The 16,112-nt window shown below is 48.3% G+C and overlaps 1 pseudogene across 1 annotated transcript; it reads right to left on the bottom strand.

Moving 5' to 3' along the window:
* Positions 1 to 5,740: 5,740 nt before the first annotated feature.
* On the bottom strand, positions 5,741 to 6,492 carry LOC307065441 (phosphoethanolamine/phosphocholine phosphatase-like; annotated as a pseudogene). Its single transcript has one exon. The product of its transcript is annotated as a phosphoethanolamine/phosphocholine phosphatase-like (transcript).
* Between the last annotated feature and the right edge of the window lie 9,620 nt (positions 6,493 to 16,112).

Raw genomic sequence — 16,112 nt, 5'->3', positions numbered from 1 at the left:
CCGTACCCTTATCCTAACTCATACCCTCACGCTAACATTTACCCTAACATGTATCCTAACCCTAACCTGTAGCCATACCCTAACTAGTACCCTAAACTCTACCCTAAGCCTTAACCTAACCCATACCCTAATCCTAACCCATACCCTAACACTAACCCGTACCCTAACCCGTACCCTAACCCTAACCCATAGCCATTCCCTAAACATTACCCTAACTCAAACCCATACCATAATCCGAACCGTACCCTAACCCTAACACTTACCCTAACCCCAACATGTACCCTAACCCATAACATAACCCTAACCTGTAGCCATACCCTAACCTGTACCCTAACAAGTACCCTAAGCCTAACCCGTACCCTAACCCTAACCCTAACCTGTACCCTAATACTAACCTTTATCCTAACCTTAAACCATACCCTAACCCATATCCTAACCCATACCCTCAACCCTAATCCTTACCTCTAACTTAATTTTTTTTTTGCATTTTAATAAATATTTTTCTGGGGTTAAAACAAATTAGCAGAACAACAAAATAAAACAGAAAGTAACCTGAGTGTCCCTCAAAAAGCTAAGTCTGAAATACTTGGGACTTCTCTTCTATGGACTGTTATGTAGCCTATAAAAAGTGTGAGAGCTAAATATGTTTTTCTACAGTAAGAAACATGATGTTCCAGATGTAAGGAACACTGGGATAAAATGAGAAAGCTACACATTATGTTGGTCGTTTCAGGGAGTGGGAAAGGATGGCAAGTGGTAAAATATTATCTTTTCCTTTAATCTTTTTAAATTTCACTTGTTACAAAAAACTTGTATTATAATTATATTTTAAAATAGTAACAATGGAAATTTAAAAGAAAAAATATATATTGTGTGTTTAGTTACATTTCATAGAATTATTATCCCTGAATTATAATTCTGTTAGTACACCAGTATAGAGATTATTTCTTAATATTTAGGTGAGAACAATTTCCTTCTGTTTTTGAGAATAATTCTGTAAACTCATTTCCAGTAATGGCACTCTTCCCCAAATCAAAGCTTTAACAAGGGAGATGCAAGCAGAATAATCATGAAAACACAAAGCAATACAACAGCAACAAAAAAATTCTAACTTCCAATAACAGCTCAATTTAGAAGAGGGTTTATATCTTCACAACCAAAGCATTCCTCCTTGACTTTCTAACCAGTCAAAATCTGTGTATTCTACAGAAAATCTGTAATGTTATTCCCATAAAACTACCCTTTACTGCTTTCCCTCCAGTAGATTTCCTAAGCACTAGTGGTTTAATGTACAGGTTAAAAACAAAATCCTAATGTGATTTATTTATAATGTGTGTGTTCTTTGTCTTATCCTAGTATCTAAAGTCTTCTCCATGCTGGACTCCAAATAATATTCCTTTACGTGCTAAGTGATATCTGGAGAGTGGGAGAGGTTTAATAAATACCCTAACCCTAAAGCATACCCTAACCCGTACCCTAACCCTAACCTGTAGCCGTACCCTAACCTGTACCCTAAACTGTACCCTAACCCTAACCCTAACCCGTATCCTAACCTGTACCATAACCTGTACCCTAACCCCTAACCCATACCTGTACCCTAACCCCTAAACTCCACCCTAACCCTAACCCTAAACCCTAACCCTAACCCTTAACACCTAACCCCTAACCCTAACCTTAGCCCCTGACCCCTGACCCCCGACCCCTGACCCTGACCCTCACCTGTAAAAACAAGGTCATCTGACTATAATTCATTCCAGGAACACAACCCTGTTGAGGGAGAAAGGAAGTAGCTACTCTAAGCTCTGGATTATAGACCAAAAACCAGATTTAAAGAAACCTATGTTATTGCTGTTTTCCACTCCAACAGACAGGTATAATGAAGCAAGGAATCACCCTGGCCCTCTAGGATCTGCCTGGGGTCCTAATCTGGGAAATTCTTATACATCAAGAGATGACTCTGAGCTGAATTTCTGCAAAACAAGACTATCCCGTGCAAAGAACAACCCAGTAGTGCTTTGTGTCCCATCAGCTACAGGAAGAGAATGGCTGCAGGCTACTGAAAGCCAGCAGCATTTACAACTTAACTCCCATGGCCTCTGCAGTGGTATGTCTGAGTTTTCTGTTTGCTTCCCTTTTTTGTGCCACCGATTCCACAATGAAAGGGCAACAAGGTGCCCTCATCCCTTCTCTTCTGCCAGGGTGACCACTATGTGTTTAAATCCACGCCCCCTGGCAAGTTTCTAAGGTGAAATTCTGACACCCTTCCCTTTCCCATCCCAACAGGTGGCCAAGGGCTGGCCGGGGCTGGAGAAGTGCAGTAACCAGGGCTGGGCCAGCTGGCCAGAGTGGGGGTTGGCGGGGGGGTGGGGCGAGGTTCCCAGCAGGTGAAATCACCATGCAGGATAAATCCCTTGGACTTCCCATGGGCCAAGGGCGAGTCTCTCGAGGCACCCGGCCCCTCTCGGGTTCTACTTGCAGAGACATCGCGGGAGAGGGGCCTTTGGCTGCTTAGGAAAACCGCGCACGAGTGAGCTTTACACCTGCAGACGTTCTGTAAAACGGGAGTGAGTAAGCTTGGGCTTGTCCTCAAAGCCTTTACTCCAAAGGCGAGCCCTTCCTGCTGCCGCCAGGTTAGGGAGCTCCGCGACTGTACCAAACAGCTCTGGTGTAATTCGTCGTTCCTTCCTCCACCCACCCCCACCAAACCCTGTCCCCTTACCTGTGGTCCGCGGCCCTCCGCTCCGCTCTCGAATGCCGCTGGGGTGCCAGGGACCCACGGGACGGGTTGTTCCCAGCCGCCGCGCGCTGGCTTCTTAGACCCCCGCCGGCTCGCGTGGCGCCGACGGCGAAGAGCCCCGAGGATGCCCCGCGCCAGGTGCGCTCTGGCCAGGACGCCCACTTCCGGGAGAGGCGCGCAGACCGCCGCAGCCAATGCTGAACAAAACCCGCCCCTGCGGCGCCGCGTCCGCTCTCCAGGCACGGGCGCCGGAGGCCGGGCGTCTCCCCTCCTTCGAGCTTGAGAGAGTAAGTGGCGCCCCTGAGAGGCCGCTAGTGATGCCCCAGGGCACGGGCCCCTGCGGCGCGGAGAACGCTACAGGCTGGACTAACCGACACCAACGCCGCCAGGAGGAGCGCTTGGCGGGACTCGGCAAACAACCCAATGTTTTAAGTGGAAAAAAGGACTTGAAAAGACCCTTCTCCAGATAAGACATACAAATGGTCAACAAGCACATGAAGAGATGTTAATCATCATTAGTCATGATGAAATGCAAGTTAATACCACAACGCCATACCCCTCCACACACTAGAAGTCCTATAATCAAGAAAGCTAAAAATAACAAATGTTGGCCAAAATTTAGAGAAATTGATACAGAATTTTCCATAGGGAAAATGAATAAGTTCTGGAGGTGGATGCTGAGAATATTTATACAACAACATGAATGTAGTTAATGCCATAGAACTGTATGATCAAAATGATTTAAATGGTAAATGTTATGATATGTGGGGGGGTAACATAAACATAACTTAGCCCCTGTTTTATACCAGACCCCAGAGTCAAATCTTCTCATCCATTTTCTCACTTTTACTTAACCTCCTAGGATCTTCACACTGCCATTTAACAGATGAAGCTGAGCCTGAGAGTTTAAACTAAGTGACTTGCCCAAGGCTCACTCGGCCAAGTCTACACTGTTCAATGTTACTGTATTTACTGAGCACCTACTAGAGCACCTACTGAGCAATTTCTCCAGCACCTGCTAGAGACATTGTGGGAGGACCAGGATGAACGGGGGCTGAAAGCAGATTACAAAAAATGGGTAGATCCTGGGGCCCTGCTCTCAAACACTGAAGTTTCTTGGAGTGGAGGGGATGGCCTGTGTCACCCTTGTGGAGCCTTTTATTCCACCCCACCGCCCCCACAGAGGAGGGAAGCAGTTGGCCTGATACTGCATATTAGCTCAGCTGGGGAGGGGTCATGGGGCTTTGAAGAAGGCATCTCCTGCCCCACTCTCCACATTGCCCCCTAGAGTCCAGTATGTGGGCACAAGCATCCCTGTGGCGGGGCAGGAGGCACATCTCATGGCACCCCTCTCCTCCTGCCCTGCAGTAGTGACACTGTACCCATACACCCGCCAGAAGGGCAATGAACTCTCCTTCTCTGAGGGCACCATTATCTGCATCACCCACCACTACTCCAATGGCTGGTGTGAGGGCATCGGCTCAGAGGGGTCTGGATTCTTCCCCGGGAACTATGTGCAGCCTAGCTGCTGACAGCCTGGGATCTCTGGACCAGTCCTGCACACCTCCTGGGCTGTGAGCTGTGTCTGTTCTTCCCCTCATTGCAGTGGGAAGGGGTCCTGGTAAAGACAGAGGAGGTACCCAGAGGCCTGCTGGAGACAGGAAAGAACTGGAAGCCAAAGAGTTTGGTGACCTTATCCACAGGGGACCCTTACGCCATGCAAGACAGGGTCCCCAGCTGCAAGTTCCAGCTTCGAATAAAATTCTGATGACCTCCTGATGACTGCCCTGCAGGGCTAGTGGGCCGAGGGACTGAAAGGCAACCCACTTGTAAGGCTCCCGCTAACTGAGCCTTCTCTGCCTGCCCTAAGCAGCAGTATCTCCCATCTCCTCGGTGCTCATGGAGCCCTCCACACTAGACCCCTCTGCCCCTCTGCGAAGGTGCGCTGCACCCTGCTATTTTGCCTGTTGCCTGTTTTGTTATGTATTCAGTCTTGGTTCCCCAAGCTGGGCACTCCTCCCAGAGTGGGAACCAGCTCCTTCACTTAAGTGGGGCTCCCTGAGAGCAGAGATCACCTCGCCCTCATCCCTCAGGCTGCAGCGTGAGAGATCTCGCTCACCTCTGCCCCTTCACCTCCTTTACAGCTCTGAAACACCAAAAGAGGGAGGTGGGCCTTGGGTTTCTATTGGCCCTGCTTTAAAGCATCATAGCTTTCTGTTCCATATGGGAGGAGGGGGACTCAGAGGGCCCAGTCAGTGGGGCGACTTTGGTTAAGTCGCTGGTTTCTTGTTGCATAGACAAGGCTGGGGTGCAAGGAGACATCTTCAGGCTCTGTGAGGTCCCTGGCTGGCCCCGGGACACTGTGCTACCTCTTTCCACCAACAGGAGGTGACTGTTCCTTCTAGCTTTTTTTCCTGTGGGGATGCTGACAGGGTGGGGGGGAGAGGAGGCAAGGAGTGTAGTGTAGGGTCACAGTAGGTAAAGCAAGATCTAGGCCTGGGACCGTCGGCAAGGAGTGCCACCTCTCTCCGCAGGGAGTCCGGTGTGGGGGAGGTCGCGGGGGGGGACATTTTGGGGCCTGGGTCCCCTGGACAGAAGACTGGAGGAGGGAGGCCATGCAGCCCAAGGCAACAGTTAACCGCAACGAGGCAGGACATGTTCCTTCTCTACCCTGACAGGGAACTCCGTCCTCCCACCTGGGAGGACAAGGTTTTTGGAAACACTGCTGCCTGCTCAGATATGCGCACCACCCTGGTGGGGCCAGACTCCAGAATTCGCTTGCAGTGGAACTGGGGGAGGCAGCCGAGCTGGGTTAACTGCACAGTTGGGGATAGCTCCCAACTCCCTCCTCCAGTCCCCAAATGGACCAACCTGGGACTCCGGGAAATCCCAGAGGGATATACCAAAACGAAAGGGAAAGGGAGTAATAAAACTAGCTTTCTCTTTCCCGACCCCCACCGCCCCACCACCTCACCGCCCGGGTGCCCCCTGCAGGCCACGTCCTCAGCACGTCCTCAGCACCTGTTGCAGATGTAGGCACACTTCGGTGGAGGTTTCCCAGGGCACCACCCTGGCGCGGAAGGAGCTAGTCTCGGCCTTCTGCACCTCCTGCATAAGGCAGTGCATGGGGTAGCGGCAGCGTGGGAAGGCCACATCGCCGCCTGCCAGCAGCCCCATGGGGCAGAAGTCGTTGGTGCTGTCGCTCACGTAGAAAAGGCACTCGAAGTGCACGCCGTCGTGGGCCTGCTCGCGCAGGTAGTCGCTGAGCACCTTGTGCTTGCACATGTTGGCAGAGCAGCGAACGCAGCTGTGCGCATGGAAGGGCCGCAGCGCCAGCAGCCCCCAAGGGTCGGGGCCTGACGTGTTGCTGAAGATGCGGCGGAACAGGCCCCGGTGGCCGGCGGCGCGCAGCGCACTCTCCACGCCAAAGGTGTTGGCGTATGAGATGAGAATAACCTCAAAGCAGGCGCCCTGCTTGGCTACAAACTGCAGCAGCTCGCCCATGCCAGGCGACAGGGGCATGGCCTCATAGATGGCGCACAGGTCCCGCGGCCGCACGCCCTACTTACCCAGGTACTGGAAGACGTGCTGCATGTACTCGTTGTAGAAGCCCTCGCGCTAGGTGGCACGCAGGCTCTCAGGCAACCGCTGGCCCGCCGTGGCGCATGCACGATGGAGCCGTCGCTGTTTCCGTCCACGATAGTCTCGTCAAAGTCGAAGGTCAGGAGGAAGCACGGCGCGCCCTGCGCAGCCATCCCGCTGTCCTCTACCAGCTTTGTCTTCAGCGATCAAATCCTTCTGTAGTCACCAAAAAGAGTCCCTCAGAGGAAAGGGAGACAGGACCTCTGAGCTTCTCCTGCAGAGTGGGGAGCGGTGGCTGCAGAGTGTCCCGGCTGAGTTGGGAGTGTAAAGAGTGGGGAGAGGGCCTAGTGGAGGTATTTGGGCGCAGGATGGAACAAGGGGTGCTTACGGAAATTGGAAGGGACGCTGTGTCTTATCCATCCCCGGATTTCTGGGCTCCAGCTCTCACGAGTCCCTCCAGTCCAGAGGGTCCGTGAACGATGTGCATCTGGGCCGTTCCCTCCACTTGCCCCCCCATCCCCATGCTATGTATTTTTAACCACAATAAAAAAAAAAGAACGAAGCACTGATAATACATGTTACAACATGGATAAACATTGAAAACATTCTAAGTCAAAGAAGTAATACTGAAAAGGCCACTCATATCACAATCATCTTGTGTGCTTTAAATCCATAGCAGTTTTGAAAATGAGGGGATGGGACTTCCTTGGTGGTCCAGTGGTTAAGAATCTGCGCTCCCAATGTAGGGGGCACAGATTCGAACCTTGGTTGGGGAACTAAAATCCCGCATGCACAGCATGGCCAAAAAATAAAATAAAATAAACGTCATTGGCCTGGTTTGGGTCATAGCATCGTCCTTGAACCCATCAGAGCACCCATAGGATGGAACATGGGATTGGCTAGATGTGGATCTTATGCCCATCTTCAAGGAGGGTGGAATGTAGCATCAGCCCTCTGGAACTGTTTGGACTGGAAACAGGTAAGAAGTTCCCAAAGGAAAGCTGAGGTTCTGGACTTTGGCATGAGAACAGATGCTGGCTTGGGGAAAGTGGCAGATTCCACATCACTGACAGCCCACTGCACAGCTGTGGGATCTGAAGGCCAAGGAAGGAAGGGGTTGATTTAGGGTCAGGGGCTTCAGCCACCCATCCAGTGCTCTTGCTGTCCTCCCACAGCAGCAAGAAACTCTTCCTCTTGCAAAAGGCACAACCCTCATTGATGTCTCTGGTGGTGGGAGCCCAGGAGTCACACCTGCCCCCGGCCACATTACTCACCCATCCCCCAAGAACAATATTGCTCATTTATCCAGTCTCCTCCCTCCTTTACAAAGAGCAGGGACTAAATGCTATGGTGGTTAGGAAATTCTTGCTCAATGAAGCAGTGGGAGGCCCAAGGATTATTCCGTATCATGGAATCCATAATTGGCAGCTTTCAGAGCTCACATGGGTGCACATGGTTCTCCAAGAACATGCAGCCTCAGTGTGAAACTGTCCATTGGGTGGCCCAGTTGCTCCCATATCTTTGACACTTAATGAGTATGAATATCAAAAGTTTGTTACAGCTGGAAGCCCAAAGGATTGAAAGGCCATGGTCTGCTGTATGGTTGTTGTGTCAGGCACACACTCAAATGTTTAGACGGTTATTATCTCTCTTGGCAGGCTATGAGCCTGTGAGGGGGAGACCCTTTTCTCAACCACATGGATGTTAGTAACTGAAACACCCCAAAGGGCCGTCTGTGCTGCCCAGGTAGCTGTTCAATTGCCCAGAAGCATGGTCAGCTCAGTAATTGGCCACAGAGGCTTGACAGGAACCAGACTGGCCTGAGCTGGAGGACCACAGATGACTGCCTAGATGGTCAGAGGTCAAGGGCTGTCCTGAGACTTGATGTCTATTGATGCCCACTCAGATGGGACAAAGGATGCCTGCAGTCCCAGGAGGGCCTCACCAGCCCTCAGGAGGCAGCACCTGGGGGCTGGTAGGTTGCTGCACCAAGTTCTGTATAAATTCATAACATGACCATGGAGTGACCTCAGTCAGGGCTGTGCTGGACTGGGGCTGCCCAGGCCAAGTGGGGCCAGCACTACTCTTTCCAGTTCAGATGGTAGGAGGAAACCCTGTGGACTTCTGAGGCCCTAACAACTGTTGACTGAAGTTGAGTTGGATTTGAAAGTCAGTGACCAGAGCAGACATTTCATTCTTCTGCTATCAGGTTCCAGGATTGGGGGTAGATAACCAGCTGTCCAGGTGAACCCCACACTCATGAGTGACCCAGGGCAAGTCCTGTCCATCCTAGAAGACTCAGAGGTGTGGGGTTAGGGGGGTCGTGGGCCAGTTATGCTTAACACTAACCCACTAACCCTAATGCCCAAATCTCTACTGTTAACTCCCTAACCCTAACCTCCTAATCTCTAAACCTAAACCCTAATACTCCTAACCCCTAGCCTCTAGATACTCGACCTTGACCTGTAAACTCCTAACCCTTACCCTGACCCCGACTCAGACCATCTAACCTAACCCTCTAGCCTGCATCCTTTAACTCTAATGCCTCAAAACCTCATCCTCTTTTTTTTTTTTAATTTGGTTGCTCTTGGTCTTAGTTGCAGCAGGCAGGCTCCTAAGTTGTGGCTCCAGGGCTCCTTAGTCGTGGCTTGTGGGCTCCTTAGTTGCAGCTTGCCAACTCCTTAGTTGTGGCATGCGAACTCTTAGTTGCAGCATGAATGTGGGGTGTAGGGCCCTGACCAGGTATCGGACCCGGACCCCCTGCACTGGAACCATGGAGTCCTATCCACTGCGCCACCAGGGAAGCCCCTCATCCTCTTAATGTACCCTCTAATTCTGTCCCTGATCCTCTAACACTGACCCTGACCCTACATTCTAACACTGAGCCCTGAGCCTGAATTTCTATCCTCACTCCTGACCCTCTAACTCTGAACCTTACTCTACTCCCTAACCCTAACCTCTGAGCCTGACCACGATCCTACACCACCCTTAACCCTAATCCAAATATAGGTCCATATCAGAACAGACTAAAAATTTGAACCCTACTACAATCCCTTTTCCCAGTGTAATCAGAACAACCATTTTCATTTTTTGTCTGAAACCTAAGCCTGTTCAATTATGCTTTTTCTAAATGAACTCTAATGTACAGTAAACTGAACAAAACCTTAATTCTTATACCCACATAACCCTACACTGTTAGTGGTTATATAGACAAACCCTTTGCCTGTAACCTAACCCTAACCTCTAATTCCTGACCCCAACTCTAACTTACACCCCAACCTCAACCCCAAACATAACTCTAACCACTAACCCACCCAACACAGTCACCCCAAACCTCAGCCAATGCCTGCTCAACTCCCAAACTATATTCCTAACCCTAAAACACAACCACATCCCCCATGAGTCCTTATCCTGGCTCCTCCAGCCACAAGCCTACCCTGATCCTCACCATGAAGCTGGGCCTAATCCACCCTTGCATCCTATCGGGCCCAGAGCAAGTTGAAGAGATTCTCATCTTCTTCTGAGCCCTGTGCATTCCGTTCCCGAGCCCTGTACCCACGGAGATGGCTCATCCGCCTGGCTCCACACCCCTTGCATATATCACCCAGCAGCATGGTGGGGGTTTTGTTTTTGATTTTTTGCTAAGTTTTATTTTAATCCAAGGACTTTGCTTCATACAAAATGTCATTGTAGAAACAGTAGCAGAATCCAAAGTTTGGCTGATAAATATTACACAGGCAGCAAACTAGTCAATCACAGAATTTTTTTTTAAAGCAAGCCCCAGTTGTGTTGCATAGTTGGGACTTCTCTTTTTTTTTTTTAACACTGTTCTTAAATATAAAGTTTTGCAACAAACCCTTGATTTATATCAAGTATAATTAAAAATTAACAAATGAATACATTTTATCAAAAAGTACGAAGATATACATGTCATGCACATACTTCAATATATGTACATATGTATATATTTTACATGCACACATAAGTTATTCAAACTACAGCCACTGCTTGACTGGTTCCAGATGCAGACAACTGGTTAATGCACTTTAAATTTGGCAACTCATTATGAGATTTTTGGGGAAACGTGACAGCTGAGAAGAGACAGTACAGAAACAAAATGCAGAGTCAGGAAAACAAGACAGTATATCCCCCGCTCTCTGTAATTTTCACCAATTCCAGTGTCTAGAAGAATCCAGACAAGCCAACATGGCTGTGTGGGTCTGGAAAAGTGGATTCTCTGCCCAACATGGCCTGGGGAAGCAGATGTGGTTCTGCACAGAATGAATACACTCAAAATAATATGGGCTGGGGGACCAGAGACAAAACATCAGTACCAAAATACACATCCTTCTGCTCTGCAACAGAAGCCAGGTATGACATGCACAGTCCAAGATTACGATTTTAATTATACCCTATTTGAGTAAAATACTCTGTTATTTTAAAGTTTCTGAGTGTTGTGCCTTCAAGTAAGGAAATTCTATAAAATGGTTTGGTCACAATCATGCTCAAACCCTAGAACAGGTGGTGGTCTTGTGTGTCTTATTTCTAATATTAAACGTGTGTCTTTTGTTGCATAGCCCTATGGGTTAACGGCATCCACTCATGGGGACACACAGACATGCACACACACACATCACACTCCAAGTTTCTTTAGGAGAATCATGGGGTAAAAGCCAATGGGAACATTCAAATGATCCAGCAAAGAGATCATCTCACATTTCAAAATATGGAGGACACACCAGAATCTACTCATCTAAATGCTTCTTTTGTTCACAAAACAAAGGGTCTCCCAGTGTTTTATGTACCACATCCTAACGGTGGTCTTTCTCTTTTGAATGTGGCCCTGAAGTGGGACTTCGTTTGGCTGCCTGCTTTCCCACCTCTTGTGCCAGAAAGAGTGTGGGCTCAGATGCCCAGCTCAGCAGCTGCTGCTGAGCTGCTCCTTCCTCCGAGCTCTGGCCTCATTTCCATTTGGTTCCCAGCTGCCCTCATCTGCTCAGACATGGGCTCTCCTCCTGCCCCCACCCCATTCAATCTCTCCCACTTCCCACAAGGCTTTCCCTGATGAGTCTTCTGTGAAAAGAAATTTACACAACTAGAGAGATTGCGCTCTGCCTGTCAGGCACCACATCCCTGAAAATCAGGTGTAGAAAGACTGACCGGCCCACGTGGGCCATGCTACACATGCCCTGCAACCTCTACTGCTTCGAGGAAAAAGGGCAAACGGCCGCTTCATTTCAACTACAACGGACCTACGGGATGTTTTCTGCACGTTCTCCATTACATCCGCTTTCTACACAGTTGCTGTTTGGAATAGCTTCCACAAAGCCCACTCGCAGTTCACACAGGCCTCCTGCCCCGCCCCCGAGAGCCTGCACGAGGGGCTAGGAGGTCAGGCACTGGGTCGAGACCCACGGGAGCCGGGGTGGTCTGGTTGGCCGGCTGGACCTAACCCGTATCCTAACACTAAACCGTACCCTAACTCATAACCTAACCCTAACTAGTATCCGTACACTAAATTGTACCATAACCCTATCCTATACCCTAACCCTAAATCTAACCCTAACACGTACCCTAACCCATACACGAACCATAAACATAACCCTAAACTTTACCCTAATCAGTACCCTAATCCTAAGCCGTATCCTAAGACTAACCCGAACCCTAACCCGTACACTAAACTTAACCCATAGCCGTACACTAAACTGTACCCTAACCCTAACCCGTACCCTAACCCTAACCCTAAAACTCACCCGTAACCTAACCCTACCCTGTACACTAACCCTAACCCGTAAAACAACCCTAAACCGAACCCTAACATGTACCATAACCATAACATGTAGCTCAACACTATCCTGTACCCTAACCCTAACCAGTACCCTAAGGCTAACCCTAAACCTAACCCATACCCTAAGCCTTCCCCGTGCCCTAACCCTAACACGTACTCTACCCCTAACAAATACCCTAAAACACACCCTAACCCTAACACGTAACTGTACCCTAAACTCTATGAGAACACTAACCCATACCCTAACCCGTACCCTAACTGTACCCTAATCCTAACCTGTATCCTAACACTAAACTCTACTCTAACCCGCAACCTAACCTGAACTCATAGACGCACATTAAACTGTACCCTAACCCGTACCCTAACCTTAAACCTAACACGTAGCCTAACCCTACCCTGTACCCTAAACCTAACCCATACACTAACCCTAATACATAGCCGTACTCCAACCTGTACCCTAACTCTAACCAGTACCCTAATTCTAACCCTAACCCTAACCCATACCCTAACCCTACCTGGTACACTAACCCTAACCCACAAGCTAACCCTAACACATACACTAACCCATATGGTAACCCTAATACTTACCCGTACCCTAACCTGTACCATAATCGTAACATGTAGCTGTACCCTATCCTGTACCCTAACCCTAACTGGTACCCTAACCCTAACCCATACCCTAACCCTACCCCGTACCCTAATCCTAACACGTACGCTAACCCAAAAACGTACCCTAAAACATACCCTAACCTGAAACGTAACCATACACTAACATGTACTCTGAAGCCAACACAAACCCTAACCCAAAGCCTAACACATACCCTAATCCTAACCCATACCCTAACACGTATCCTAACCCTAATTCGTAGCCGTACACTAAACTGTACCTTAACCCTAATCCGTACCTTAATCCGAACCCGTATCCTAACACTAACCCATACCCTAACACGAAATAGTATTCGTATGCTAAACTATACCCTAACCCTACACCGTACCCTAACCCTAATCCGTATCCTAACTTTAACCCTAACCATAACCCATACCCTAACCCTAACCCGTGGCCGTACCCTAATCTGTACCCTAACACATACCCAAACCCTAACTCTAACACTAAACCTTACCCTAAACAGTACTCTAATCCTAAGCAGTATCCTAACACTAACCCACACCCTAACCCATACACTAAACCTAACCCGTAGCCATACACTACACTGTACCTTAACCCTAACCTGTACCTTAAACCTAACTCTAAGCTGTAACCTACACCGAACCCTAATACTAACCTGTATACTAAACTTAATCCATACCCTAACATGTACCCTAATGGTAAAACATAGTTCTACCCTATCCTGTACCCTAAACCTAACGGGTACCCTAACCCTAACCCATAAACTAACCCTTCCACGTACCCTAAACCTAACTCGTACTCTAACCCTAACACCTAACCTAAAACATACCCTAAACCTAACATGTAACTGTGCCCTAACCTGTAGCCTAACCTCTACCAGAAGCCTAAAAATAACCCCAACACTAACCCTAACCCGTATCCTAACACTAACCCGTACCATAACCTGTAACCTAACCCTAACTCATAGCTGTACATTAAACTGTACCCTACCCGTACCCTAACCCTAACCCTAATGCTAACCCTAAACCTAAACCAACCCCATAACCTAACACTAACCAGTACCCTTACCATTACCCATACACTAACACTAACATGTACACTGACCTGTACCCTAACCCTAAAAACGTAGCTCTACCCTATCCTGTACCCTATCCTGTACCCTAACCCTAACCCTTACCCGTACCCAAAACCTACCCCTTACCCTAATCCTAACACGTACCTAACACGTACCCGAAAACATACCCTAACCCTGAAATGTAACATAGCTAACCTGTACCCTAACCACTACCTGAAACCTAGCCTTAACCCGTACCCTAACCTGTACCTTAATCCTAACCCGTATCCTAACACTAACTCGTACCCTAACCCTAACTCATAGCCGTACACTAACCTGTACCCTAACCCTAACCCATACCCTAACCCAAAACCTAACCCTAACATGTAACCTAACCCTAACCCATACTCCACCCCTAACACATACCCTAACCTGTACCCTAACCATAGCACATAGCTGTACCCTATCCTGTACCCTAACCCTAACCTGTACCATAAACATAACCCTAACCTGCAACCTAACCATACCCTGTACCCTAATCCTAACACATACCTTAACTCTAACACGTACCCTAAAACATACCCTAACCCTAACACGTAACCATGACCTAACCTGTACCCTAAACCCTACTCGAAGACTAACCCTAACCCTAAAGCGTACCCGTACCCGTACCCTAATCCTAACCCGTATCCTAACACTAACCCACACTGTAACCCGTAAACTAACCCTAACTCATAGCCGTACACTAACCTGTAGCTTAACCCTAACATGTACCCTAAACCTAACACGTACCCTAACCCTAACACGTACCCTAAAACATACCTTAACCCTGAAAAGTAACCATACCCTAACCTGTACCATAACACCTACCCGAACCCTAAACATAACCCTAACCCTAAACTGTACCCTAACCCGTAACCTAACCCTAACCATAACCCGTACCCTAAACCTACCCTGTAACCTAACCCTAAACCATACCCTAATGTTAAGCTTTCCTCTAACCCAAGCCAGTACCCTAACCTGTACCCTAACCCTAACATGTAGCTGTACCCTATCCTGTACCCTACCCTAACTGGTACCTTAACCCTAAGCCTAAAAATAACCTGTACCCTAAGCCTAGCCTGTACACTAATCCTAATCCGTACCTTAACCCTGACATGTACCGTAATCCATACCCTTACCCTAATCCTTATCCATAACCTAAACTGTACTCTAACCCATACTCGAAGCATAACACTAACCCTAACCAGTACCCTAATCCTAAGCCATATTCTAACACTAACCCATACTCTAACCTGTACACTAAACCTAACCCCTCGTCGTACACTAAACAGTTCCCTAACCCTAACCCGTACACTAAACCAAACCCAAAACCTAACCGGTACCCTAACCCTAACCCGTACCCTTACCCTAACCCATACTCCAACCATAACCCATACCCTAATATGTACCCTAAACGTAACAAGTAGCTGTACCCTATCCTGTTCCCTAACCCTAACCAGTACACTAACCATCACCCTAACCCTAACCCTACCCTGTACCCTAATCATAACATATACCCTAACCCTAACACATACCATAAAATATACCCTAACGCTAACACATAACCATACTGTAACCTGTACCCTAACCCTTAACAGAAGCCTAACCCTAAACCTAACCCATACCCATACCCGTACCCTAATCCTAACCCATATTCAAACACTAAACCATACCATAACATGTACCCTAATCCTAAATCGTAGCCATACACTAAACAGTACCCTAACCCTAACACGTAGCTGTACACTATCCTGTACCCTAACCCCAATCCGTACCCTACCCTGTAACCCAACCCTAACATGTACCCTAGCCCAAAAACTTACGCTAACACATACCCTAACCCTAAAACGTAGTCATACCCTAACCTGTACCCTAAACCCTACCCAAAACATAAACCTAACCATAACCAGTACCCTAATCCTAAACTGTATCCTAACAATAACCCTTACCCTCACAAGAACACTAACCCTAACATGTTCGTACCCTCACCTGTACCCTAAGCCTTACCGGTTCGCTAACCCTAACCCTGACCCTAAACCTTACCCGTATCCTAACACTAACCCGTACCTAACCCTAACTAATAACTGTACACTAAACGGTACCCTAACCCTAAACCTAACCCTAACCTGTACCCTAATGCTACCCTGTAACCTAACCCTAACCCTAAACCTAACACTAATCCATACCCTAACGCTACCCTGTACCCTAACCATAATCCTAAGCTGTATGCTAACAATAACACGGACTCTAACCTGATCACTAAACCTAACACTTAGTCGTG

Source organism: Hyperoodon ampullatus (assembly GCF_949752795.1).
Source record: "Hyperoodon ampullatus genome assembly, chromosome: 17".
NCBI classification, from domain to species: Eukaryota; Metazoa; Chordata; class Mammalia; order Artiodactyla; family Ziphiidae; genus Hyperoodon; species Hyperoodon ampullatus.
This window is presented reverse-complemented; position numbering and strand designations above follow the sequence as displayed.